This window comes from Morus notabilis, unplaced genomic scaffold, assembly GCF_000414095.1.
Source record: "Morus notabilis unplaced genomic scaffold, ASM41409v2 Scaffold1108, whole genome shotgun sequence".
Classification (NCBI taxonomy): Eukaryota; Viridiplantae; Streptophyta; class Magnoliopsida; order Rosales; family Moraceae; genus Morus; species Morus notabilis.
In genome coordinates, this window is record NW_010361440.1 from 108,843 (window position 1) to 122,463 (window position 13,621).

Consider the following 13,621-nt stretch of genomic DNA (forward strand, 5'->3'; position numbering starts at 1 on the left):
GAGCCCATACAATGATTTCTTCAATAGACAAACCATGTTCTTTCCTTTGTAGACTTCAAAGCCTTCCGGTTGCTCCATGAAGATGCTTTCCTCTAGTTCACCATGTAAAAAGGCAGTTTTGACATCCATTTGCTCTAGTTCTAAATCAAACTGTGTCACTAAAGAGAGCATAATCCTTATGGTTTTATACTTAACCACATGTGAGAAAACTTCAGTAAAATCAACTTCTTCTCTATGTGTGAACCCCTTGGCAACTAACCTTGCTTTATACTTGAATGGTTCTCCATCCGAGGCTCCTTCTTTGATCTTGAATATCCACTTGCAGGCTACCACTGATTGATCCTTTGGCCTTGGAACCATGACCCAAGTTCCATTCCTATATAGAGAGGTCATTTCTTCCTTCATGGTTGTCACCCACCTATTTGACTCCTGACATTTGATTGCTTCTTGGTAGGTGTCTGGTTCCTTCTTGTCTAGCTCTATTGCTGTCATGAATGCATAAGCTATAAGATCAGAGTAGGCTGTAAAACCATATCTTTGGGTTGGCTTAGACACTCTTTTAGGCCTGTCCCTGACTAGAACATAGTCATTAGATTGAGATGTATTATGCTCCTGTTCGGAAGTGGATTATTCTGTAGATTGTAGCTGCCAATCAGGTTCATCTGAGTTGTTCCCATAATTAATTTATGGTGTCCCGTCTTGTCTTTGCTCCACCTGATCCGTATAGCCCTTTTAAGGCTCCACCTGAACTTGGCTTTCTACGGTACCTGCAGGGTTAGTAATAGAAACACTTTTTCCTGTGGAGACAATAAAGTTAGGCAAACATGGAAATACATTTTCATTAAATATAACATCCCTGCTATTTATTGTTTTGAATCATTTGCCATCTCTTACCCACAATCTATATTCTTTAGTGCCCTCATGATAGCCCAAGAACACACATTTTATTGATCTAGGGTCTAATTTGCCTTCCTTTTGATGTGCATAAGCTGTACATCCAAAGGTTCTTAGGTGTGAAAGGTCTAGAGGCTTGTTTTTCCAAACCTCCTCAAGTGTTTTGAATTTTATGGCACTTGATGGGCTCTATTTACTAAGTAGGCTGCTGTGACCACAGCTTCACCCCAGAAACTCTTAGGGAGCCCAGAATGGAATAACATGCACCTAGATTTATCTAGTAGGGTTCTATTCATCCTTTTAGCAACCTCATTTTGCTGAGGGGTTTTCCTAACCATCCTATGCCTTTGTATTCCAACTTCAGCACAATAATCATGGAATTCCTTATTACAAAATTCTAGTCCATTATCTGTTCTTAGGGTCTTAACCTTTCTATAAGTTAAATTTTCTTGCAAAGTTTTCCATTGTTTAAATCTACTTAAAGCATCCTTTTTATTTTTCAATAAGTATACCCAGACCCTTCTAGAGAAATCATCAATAATAGACAGAAAATAAATGTTACCTCCAAGAGTTGGAACTGTTTCTGGGCCCTAAAGATCTGAGTGTACATACTCCAATATAGCCTTTGATTCATGAGTCCCAGTCTTGAATTTAAGTCGATGTTGTTTTCCCAAGATACAGTATTCACAGAAGTCGACTTTACTGACTTTATCCTTTCCAAGCAGCTTATGTTCACTCATGATTCTCAAGTCCCTTTCACTGATATGCCCCAGTCGGTTATGCCACAACATTGCCTTTGTGTCTTTTGGTGCTATAGCCACTGTTAATTTTCCAGTCAGTGTCTCTCCTAGCAAATGGTAGTCCCTCCTTCTTTACTCCTTTGATTACTATCAGGGAACCTTTGCTGATCCTCATGGTGCCACCTTCTATCTTATTTACATAGCCAGAATCATCCAGCACACTAAGAGAAATTAAATTCCTTGCTAGGCTAGGAACATATCTCACATCTTTCAATAGCCTGACTACACCATCAAACATTTTGATGGCTACTGCTCCTATTCCCTCCACCTGACAAGTATGATTATTACCCATTATTACCTTGCCACCATTAACATCCTTGAAGTCAGATAACCATGCCTTATTGTGAGTCATATGATAAGTACAACCAGAATCAAGTATCCATTCTTGGTTGTCCACATTGTTGGTAACTAGCAGGACCTCCCCACTTTCATATCCATCACCGTAGTTTGCAGATTCCTGGTTGTTATTTCTTGTTGATGAGTCCCTTCTTTCTTTCTGTTTCCTTTTAAAGGCATAACAATCTTTCTTGATATGCCCTAGTTTATTGCAGTAAAAGCACTTCTTTCAAGAATTAGGCCCTTTGGAATTAGATCTTCCTCTTCCTTTGCTGTTGCTCCTGCCTCTAAAACTGTTTCCTTTCTGCAGACCTATTCCTCTTGCATAGTGGTTCTCAGCATTCGAGGAGTCTTGTTTCTCAAACTTGATCTTGAGATCTCTAGACTTAAGTGCTGAGATTACCTCCTCCAAGGTGATGGAAGTCCTGCCATATTTAATAGCAGACTTGACTTCCTTGAAGGAATTTGGTATGGCATTCAAGAGGATAATCGTCTGGTTCTCATCACTCAAGGCTTCATTCTCTCCAGAGTTCGCCAACTCAATATTCATCCTTAAGAATTCATCAAGATTCTGATCTAGGGTTTTAGCCATGTTCATTTTAAAACCAAATAACCTTTCCTTCAAGAATATCTTGTTAGTCAGCGATTTCTTTTGAAATAACTCATCCAACTTAGCCTAGATTTTAGCAAGGGTATTTCCACTATCAACCATTCGAATAAAAGAATCCGATAGGTGAAGAATAATTGTACCTGTAGCTGTTTCAAGATGTTCTTGAATCTGATCTTCTGAGAAATCCTCTGGACATTTTGGATTCTTTTCCAACGCCTTGAGCAGTTTTTGTTGAGCCAACAACCCCTTACTTTTCCTCTGCCATATACGAAAGTCGCCCGAACCATCGAACTTTTCTACTTCGATCTTCATGTTATTTATAATCCCAGATTCGAAGAGAAAACTGTCAGCTTGTGAAACCTTCTTCAACTTTGAACTTTCTGTTTCTTCTGTCTGCCCAGAATCAAGAGGAATGTCTTCAAATTCTCCTGAGCTCGATAAATCAATTCCAAGCCCCAAGCCTTCAATGGACTCCAGCGTTCTTGAACTCGATTCTTGATCGAGATTAGATTGCCGTTAAAATTGGCTTTGATACCACTGTTGGAAGATCAATCCAACACCTAATCTCAATAAGAATCAAATCAACGAAAAACAAGAACAATAACACAAAATTTGATCTCAGAGTTAGGCATAAAAATTGCCTATTCTCCGCGAACTCCCCAGAGGAAATTCGATATGCACTATAAGAATAAAGTCTTTACACGAGAGTTACAAATTTTCTCAAATCACACCTTTACACTTTCCCGAGAAATTGAGCAACAAATTTCCCCTGAGAAATTACCCTTTTCTCTCACCTTTCTCGCTCTATACCGCCTCTCTCACTCTAGGGTTTTCTGTACAAGTTTTTCTCTCTCACACTCTGGAATGCTCTCGAAGAAAGAAGAAGAAAAGAATGAATAATGAATAATGAATTACATGCGAAACCATTTCTCTTATCTGGAGTCCAAGTAAGACGGTCCAGTAAGCCACTGTCACCTGTGCTTCACTTGTCCACGTCAGCTTCAACAGCTTGCCGAGTTTTGCATCCCAGCATAAATGACAAGTCGTTTCTGTCTACAATAAAGACTGCTTTTATCAAACATTAAAACTGAGTCATAAAAGAATTGATTCAACAATATACATATATGTATATATATGCCAATATATACATATGAAAAGACATTAAATATGCTAAACAACAGACTCAATTATGGGGAGTGAGAGAATTATGGGGAGTGAGAGAAGCAAGTGGCTTATAAGTGTCACGAATTCTTTTTGTATAAGACTACCTTTTTTTTTTTTTTTTTTTTTTTTTTTTTTTTTTAAAAAAAAAATAAAAAGGGGTTTTAAAACTTTTAAAATTTTTTTGTAGAAGACAAATTAAGATGGTGTTACATACCTTTCAAAGTGCACCGTTTGATTGTCAAATTGGTCACTTATAGTGGACTTTAATTCAAATTTGTATACTCATGTTTTCTCAGCAAACAAATAATTCATAAACTAGCCACCATGTTATCCAAATATTTCACTTCTAACTCACGCAACTCTGTCAAGGAAATGAAAACAAATAATTCATAAACTAGTCACCATGTTATCCAAATATTTCACTTCTAACTCACACAACTCTGTCAAGGAAAGAATGTCATTTGAACTCCCATAAGAAAAGACTTTACATAAGATTTATATTACACCCAATGAACGTTAAGAATTAGACGCCCTAAATCTATATATGTAACTGAGAGCAATAAAATCGTGAAAAAATAAGGTAAGCAAAATTGACACGCATAATTTATAAAGGTTTGTCTTAATATGAGACTACCGTTGCAGTGTTTCACTATGATGAAGAAGTTACAAGAGAAAAATTGTCTAACTCACATCTCTCTATGTTTAATTAGGGTAGAATTCTCTGCTTAAGGCAATAAATAGACACGACTATTAATTAGATTTCACAACTTAATAATGAATACTATTCCACCATTTTATTTTCAATTTGATTGTTCTCTTTTCTTTTCTTTTCTTATTTCTTGCTGAAAACATTTGCTAACCTAATGATAAGCTCTACCAACTGATTTAGAAAACATGGTATCCGATTTTCGTCGAGGAATCTGAGATTTCATTGGTGTCAAAAGCATCTACAACTTGTAATGTAAGCATGGTACCTTGTACAAAAATAGTGAAAAATTGACCTTAAAAAAAGTGATGATAATATGTGATTACAATTGGTACGATGAACCTAGTTATGATAAAGAATAATGACCCACCAAAAACACTTCCATTAATTTCTATTAATCTCATTAATTTGAAAACCATGGCTATCGTTTTGAATCCTTGAAATCCTCTAAAAAATGTACTAATTTGTTACCTATGCATGTCCAACTATTTTTTAGTCAACTAGCTAATATCAATTACATCACAATTGTGACATTAATTTTGTATCGGTCCTGCATAAATTTTCTTGATTGTTGAGAGAATTGCGATAGGCCGATAGCAACTTAGCAACTACTGAAGAATTGTGAAATATCTCAAACTTTGAAAAGCTAGTTTTTCCCATGAAAATACTGAATACAACCATTTAATTCTCATTTAGATGCGCAAGTTTACTTTACAAAGACCTAATTTGCAGCTTCTAGAAGTAGTACTGCGAGCATAGCCTATAACCCGACTCCATTTTGAGATGTCGAGTTCAAATCTCCCACGAAAAATAGTAAAAAATTGCAGCTTCTAAAGATGGATGAATTGTAAGGAAAACTTTGACAATGAAGCTAAGCTATCTTCAATGATTTACATATTGAGTTCAGATGCTCCTCAATGGGTACTCATAATGGCATAATATGTTACATATTATTGCTAGATTATGAAAACTTTTTCCATGTACACCATTTGCCACTTGGAGTAGTTAGAGATCCAATCAAACAAAACTTAGGCCCCTTTAAAAAATTCAGTGTTACTTAATAAGAAAAAAGGTAACTACTAACCAAGTATCTTGTAATTAACTGAAATGAGGTCATGGTAGGCATTGGAAAAGATAGATCTACCAAATTAAGAAACTTCTGCTAGCTAGATCATGTGTTTCATTTCCTTTTATGCTGTAATATAGAATTGACCAATTAGAATATTCTGTGGTTGCAGCCATTAAATTAATCCCATTGGATTTATTTAATCCAAAATCTTCATTAAAGAAAAACCCATTGGCACAAATTCAAAGTATTTTAGAGAGAAAATAAAAAAGAAAAAGAAAAAAAAAAACTCCCCAAGTCCCACCTATGGAAGTAGCCCAACATTGCCGACAAAGAGGGTTACTTGGTGAAATTTGAAAACTATAGGCACTTGTTTCTCAACTATTAAATGGTCCCATTTCCAAATAATAACCCACAAGAAATCCAGAATAAAGGTGAAAGATGTCACTATTCTAACGTCAAAGCGAAAGGAAAATTCAAAACTGTGAAAGCTGTGTGTGAGAGAGACTAATTTTCAAAGGGAAATTCAAGTTTTGTATTCATCATGAGCGACTTCACTCCTAAGCCACGCCAGTTTGTTATGCATAACTTGGCGCTGTATCTCTACATGATCATCAGTTTTTCATAAATTTTGGCCCCATGATATGTTATGTGTAACAACCTTGAAGTGACTCAAAGGCTCCTAGTAATTGCTACAAAAAATATGAGCCTATGAGGTGAGGAATTAAAGGGGCATAAATTAATTTGAGCATATTGCTATTATTCTCATACTCAATGTTATATTTTTTTATTATATGTGTATATATATATGTATGTATGTATGTATAAATGCACATACACCCAGACCCCTAAAAACTTCCCTAGCAATGTGATAAAACCAATATGTATTATATACACTATAGTATAAGACTAGATTAGTACCTTTTCTGAGCCATAATATAATAAACTCTTTAAAGTACAAGACTAGATTAGTATCTTTTCTGAGCCATAATACTTTAAACTCTTTAAAAATTGAAATGGTTTTCATTGTGGGATGATTAGAAATAATTATGAAATATAATTGCTTTTTGTATATACACTATGCACAATAATATATATACGCACACAATGTGTGGTGACAAGAGAAGCCAATAGCAATCTACTTTCTACTTTCAATAAAATATGTTTGTCCTTTTATCCTTTTAATCACTCGGAAATTTTTAATCAATTATGTAACAGCAAATATTCTCTGTACCTCGGTAGGCAAAAAAAAAAAAAAAAAAAAAAAACCATGGGAATCAATAAAAGATAGCTTCACTTTCATGTATACGGCACTTCGACAAAAAAATAATGACCACAATTACAGCAAAGAACAAAAACATAGTACCATCATCAACAATTTGTAAAAGTATATTGGTATGTATAATTAGCTGGGAGGAAAGAGGAAGTCTCTTTAGGATCACGCTTGCGATTTTCTCCCACTGATTTCTTACAACCTACCATAAATATAAGAAATCGAGCCTAAACTCGGGCCTAAATATTTTGCCAAAATTTAAAACTAAATTAAATTTAAAGGTAAGTACGTATGTATTTTAATTTTTAAAATTGTTGTGTGGAGACTAAGTATTACCTTAAGGCATAGTTAATACGCGAGTCGACGTTGAGAGTGAAAGTGGACGTGACTTTGATATTAAGTGCCAACCACTATAAATCTTGCATTTGATTGTTTGTTTCCTTTTCTTCGATTTTATTACTCTGGAAGGAAGTAAAGAATTAGGCATCTACTCCTAATTAATAAAATTGCATTTGAATACTTGTAAATTTCTCAGGCATTTTATCTCCTCACTAAATTTCTTAGTAAGATATGTTCTTTTCATTTCATATATTCATTTCTAATCTTTATCTTAATTTCTATTAAAGAAACACATATGTGTTTCCATTTCAAATAAATAGATACGTTTTTACTTAGATACACATATGTGTTTCCATTTCAAAAGAGTCAGATTTAATTCTAGATATGTTCTTTTCATTTGATCTATTCATTTTTAATCTTTATCTTTCTATTATAGATACACATATGTGTTTCCATCTCAAATAAATAGATAAATAAATAAAGATATGTTTTTCCTTAGATACACATATGTTTCCATTTCAAAAGAGTTAGATTTAATTCTTATCGAGCTCGATTTTGTCTTCCTTATCGAGAAATGTATAGTTACTAATCGGAAAAAGTACACGAAGAATCGAAGGTATATATCGGCTTTGGACTGTTTCAACTTGTGCATCAAAAAAAGAGAAAATTGCTGAATTTACCCTTAATTGCATGGGGCTCAATTTTTACCTCTTATTTTTCTTAATATCCTTTTGATTAATATAGCTATATGATTAAAAAAGATATAAATTAAGAATAAATTATAAAAATCAAGACCGTGCAAATTAAGGGGTTAATTTGTCTCTTTATTCTCAAAAAAATTTGGAAAAAGTTTTTTAATTAAAAGAAGAGGTGTAGTCAGTCCGATCAAGAGATGTACAAACCACTGACGTATAAGTCAGCTATTTATTTATTTGTTATGGTGTAGTATACTGAAATTACAGTACAGTTTTCCATTACACAACAAACGTTTAAACACGCTGCAAGCTTGAAGCCCTTGCTGGCAAACATTAATCCATAATCCAACCACACATTTTGTCTCCTTAATATTCTTAACATGTACTGGCTTGCACGAAATATGATATATATATTACTATAACTAAGCAGACACATGCTATATATTGCAGTAGCTGACAACTAGTAGTCACACAATCGTGATTTTATTTTCATAGTATATATATATGGTCGGTCTCTAATTCAAGGGCTTGAACTAGGTGGGCAGCGCTTGTACCGGCACTTTGGTGGTCTTACAATAGGGCATTTATACGGCTTTCCCTTTCCACCGTGGCCGCATGGCAGTCCAGGCCTATCACGGCTGCCTGCTGCTGGTGCCACTGTGCCATCTGCAAAATTTTGTTAACCACATAACAACTTAAAAAAAATAATATATATATATATGTATATATTTGCCAATATATACATATGAAAAGACATTAAATATGCTAAACAACAGACTCAATTATGGGGAGTGAGAGAAGCAAGTGGCTCATAAGTGTCACGAATTCTCTTTCAGCCAACAATTGGCTTAAAATTGTAATTTAATGGGGCCTATTTATAATTTATGAGTCTAATATGTACTCCTCTCTTGGGTCTTTGAGGTCGAACTGCCCGGAGGGATTCTGTGTAACTGTGCTTGTGTATAAAAAAATAAAAAAAAATAAAAAATAAAAAATAAAAAATTAAGTAGCACTTTACGTGGAAAGAATATTGGAGGTTCCATTAAGCAACATCTTGAGAAGATCGGCATACTTCTTTTGAACTTTTAGGCCTCGTTCACTTCGCAGATTTGAGTTTTCAATTTGAGTTGAGATGTGATATTTTCTGAAAACTTTTCACTGTAGCAGAAAAAGTTAGATGTGATATTTTCTGAGAGCTTTTTACTGTAGAAACCTAAAACTAAAAATTCGAATCGGTGAAATAAACGAGACCTAAAATCCGAGTAAGGCTAAATATAACTAGGAGTTGCATATTCCTTTAGCAGTGTTATATGAAAATTAAAATGATTTTCCTGCAGCATATGTTACACATATATATATATAGTCATATATCACAAGAAGTGAATATTTAAGTTGAAACAAAAATTAGCAAAAAGGAAAGTAGCGTCCTACCTGCACTCTCACCACCAGTACTAGCTAATTCTCTAGCTAGAAGTGAAATGGGAAAGAAGAGAATGGAAGCCAAGAGAACGCAGAGAATGAAATATGCCTTCATCTTTTAGAATATTTGGTTTGTGTGTGTGGTAAAAGAAAACTCTCTCTCTCTCTTATTTATATAGCCCCTTGCTCAAGCATATATATCATGATGTATGTTTTAAGTTACGTCATTCACATGACGTACGTATATATCTGATAAAATTTTTTTAAAAAAATTTTATCTACTGACTTGTACAATCTTAGGTAGAAAGTAATGTCTCGTTCATTTAACCGATTTGAGCTTAGAATTCAAGTTTTACTGCAGTAAAAAGTTTCTAAAAACAGTCACATCTAACTTTTTTACTACAGTAAAAAATTCTCACATAAAGTCACATCTTAACTCGAATTAAAAACTCGAATCAGCGAACTAAACGGGTCTTAAGTTTATTCTCTATGTCATCTCTTTTGGTTACATAACGACAACGTGGTAGCTTAATTTAGGGATGAGTCAGTTTCAACCCACAGTAAAAATATGATTTAGCACATAAGTATAGTCATTTTCATTTATAATAAGATTAAATTTAATGGATAAGCTCTAGCCAGATCATTCCCTAGCTAGTCAAGGTCTCCTCTAACAAACATTACAAGATCAATGTCTTTTTGTTACTTTAACTTTTTATATATGTTTATCTGTGCCCCTTCAATTATTATACTTCAGTCTTCTGTGCTTGTGTGGAATTCAGGCATACGTGATTCACGTGAACCATAAATAATAATAATAATAATAATAATAATAATAATAATAATAGGCGATATTGTCAGCTAGAAAAGGAAGAAAACATAAGAATAATACTACAAGGAGATTATCTTCTCTTCCATCTTCAACGTTTTAGTGAGATAATTCAAAACTTTAACGTTTCGGCAAGAGGGGTTTATTCTTATATGCGATAGTATACATAACAATTTCCATAATTGGTAATTTGGTATTCGAAAACATATTAGCATTTTGTGCAACTAATGGTTGATCAATTATTGGACTAGAATTTTTTCCCAAAGAAGGTCACCTGGGCCCACTAGAATAATGATCCTTCACCCATTTGCTGATCAAGTCTTTGTCCCATTTTGTTGGAGAATTTAAGGAATCAATGTTCTTCTATATTTTTTCTGTTTGTTGTAGGCGTACGTTCTTTGGAAAATTTGGTTTGTCCATGTTGTCGTTGTAGCAAGGTTAACCCGTTAGAAGGAGTAGCCCAGGGCTTTCTATACTCATTCTCAATTCCATGTCTAGTTAATGTCGGATTTTGTTGGCATATGCTCCAAAGTCCCGAAAATTACAATTAAAGGGTTAATTAAAGAAGAATAAAGGGTCGAAATTATGATGTTACAGAATATTATGGTTTATATATATATATATATATATGTTTTAATTTACAAAGGCTAGCTTTGCTGTATAGTGTAATTAAATTAATCAGCATGTGCTTTTAATTAATATATAGTACTACTATGGAAATCAATAAAAGATAGCTTCACTTTCATGTATAATGACCACAATTACAGCAAAGAACAAAAACATAGTACCATCATCAACAATTTGTAAAACTATATTGGTATGTATTATTAGCTGGCAGGAAAGAGGAAGTCTCTTTAGGATATCAAGCTTGCGATTTTCTCCCACTGATTTCTTACAACCTACCATATATATAAGAAATCGAGCCTAAGCCCGGGCCTAAATATTTTGCCAAAATTTAAAACCAAATTAAATTTAAAGGTAAGTACGTAAGTATTTTAATTTTTAAAATTGTTGTGTGGAGACTAATTATTACCTTAAGGCATAGTTAATACGCGAGTCGACGTTGAGAGTGAAAGTGAATGTATAAATCTTGCATTTACTTGTTTGCTTCCTTTTCTCCGATTTTATTACTCTGGAAGGAAGTAAAGAATTAGGCATCTACTCCTAATTAATAAAATTGCATTTGAATACTTGTAAATTTCTCACGCATTGTATCTAACAAGCATTGGCTTACATGCATGATGATATATATAACTAATTAAGTAGACACATAGTAGCTGCACTAGTCATATGGCCGCGGAGACTTTTATTTTCACAAGACTTGCGTGGGTTCACATTGCAATTATATATATGGCTGCTTGCCCTTTCCCATTGCATGGTCGTGGGACTATAAGATCGTCTGTCCCTTTTTTTTTCTTTTCTCGTTCTTTTATTTTTGCAATCAATTTTTAACACTTGTTTTAAAATACCACTTCACGTTTAACACTCTTTTAAACCTCTACTTCAGTTACTTTACTGAAAACTCTCTCTTTTCAACTTTCCCAACTCTGTCTTTCTTACCATCCATAAACTCATCAAAATCTTCCCCAAAATTCTCTTCAGATGATGCGCACTACCCAAGCTTAAATTCATCCAGAACGGGAAAAAAAAAAAATCCCAATACTGGAAATTGCAACATTCTGTTATAAGCTTCCAGTCACAACGAAGCTAGCTATATACTGGAGCTCTGGGATCTCTCTGTGATCTATTTCATTTTAAAGTTTATTTAAATTTCACCTTCTCTCGGCCTGTAGTAGTACTCTAGTAATTCTGCTAGTGGATCACGGACTGCACACTTAGGAAATGTAAGAAAGGAATAAGTATTAGGGAAAGTTAATATTTTATATATCATAACTTTGATTAGTAGTTTGATTTTTTTTTTAACTCAATTTTCAATTTAGGAAATCTTAATATTTATAACCATATAAAAGCGTCAAGAATTATTAGCGTCCATAAATACACTTTTTTTTGTTTGACTTGTACAAATGCATAGCTTAATTTGTAATAATCATGATTTCTAAAAAGGATGTAGATGTCATGAAGCTCTTCTTTACTGACTTGAAGGGTATTAGAAGTACATGGTACGTCAGTTCTCACATATATCACAGCAAACCATATTACCCTATTAATATTTCTCAGCCATTTGTTCACATGATTAAAATATACCAAGCAAACAGACACAACATGTACATGCACGCTCAACGTATTGTACATCTCATAGTAGCCAGAGAATTTTATTAATTTAAGCCTGAAGAAAAGTCTCTAAGTGGATGCTTCTGATTGATCAAGTCATGAAAAGCCTGATCAAGGTCGGCAATTGCGCGAATATGGGCGACACACAGGCTTTGGCGGGCTTTGCCGTGAATTCTTGTTTGGGTGGCACGGTGAATTCTTGTCGCCTAGGCCGCATTTCCGATGTGGATTCATTGCCGGAGATGCAGGAACGTTGTGGAAATTTCTATCCTCTGCATCATAAATTAATAATCATCAATTATCACATGATCATTTCATTGGCTTTAAAAAAGCGTATGAAAATTATTAAGCATAAACCATGTGAATATGATCTATAGACGTGATGAATCATAAACATAACTGGAAATACCATAGAATTTCATCATTCTAATACTTTTTAATTGTGTTATTAATAACTTCAAAAAGAAAAAAAAATTCGATAGAATTAGCACTTAATCATTACCTGCAGTTAGTTGTCGAGCTAGGATAAAATTGGGAAAGAAGATAATGGTAGCCAAGAGAATGCTTAGTACGAAAAGAACCTGCTTCATCTTTGGAGACACTCAAGTTGTTATTGCTTGTCTTTAAACTTTATCCCATGCTTCACTTATTTATTGTAGTATGCTCAAGTGCGAAAGGCAAGGTGCTGAGGAGATTTTCTTTTTTTTTTTTTTTCTCATTTTGCTTACCCGTTTTGGTCTTTTCCCAAAATAAAATATCTAACGGCTTCTACTATATCTCTGTCCACTTCTATATCTCTTTAGTGGAAGGTCGGTTTCAAACCAACAGGATACACGTCTTTTCCTAGTCAAGCTATAGGTCTTCTGTTATAATAGTTAACATTTTATAATCCTACTTCTTTTATGTTTATTTTTATCTGTTTTCAGACATTTTACCTCTTCCTTTAGGATATTGGAATATTGTGGACGTTATAGAAGTTTTATATGCAAGTATGTATATATATATATATATATATATAAACAAAACAAAGAAAAAATTGCAGAATTTACTCTTAAAAAAAGTGCATCGGTCTAAATTTTTACCCCTCATTATTAATTAATACCCTTATACTAATATAGTTATTTGACTAAAAAAGTTATTAATCAAGAATAATAGGTAGAAATCCTGAACCATACACTTTTAAGGGGTGTTTATCTCCTTTTTCCTAAAACAATTTTCATGGGAACTGTTACAAGCAACCCTAATTATATAAGAGTGTTCA

The 13,621-nt window shown here is 33.8% G+C and overlaps 1 long non-coding RNA gene across 1 annotated transcript; it reads right to left on the reverse strand.

The window, feature by feature from the left end:
- Nucleotides 1–12,196: 12,196 nt before the first annotated feature.
- Nucleotides 12,197–13,020, reverse strand: LOC112091864. Its single transcript, XR_002902333.1, has 2 exons — nt 12,863–13,020; nt 12,197–12,632 (listed from the first exon to the last, which is right to left on the reverse strand). It is a non-coding gene; the product is annotated as an uncharacterized LOC112091864 (long non-coding RNA).
- Between the last annotated feature and the right edge of the window lie 601 nt (nt 13,021–13,621).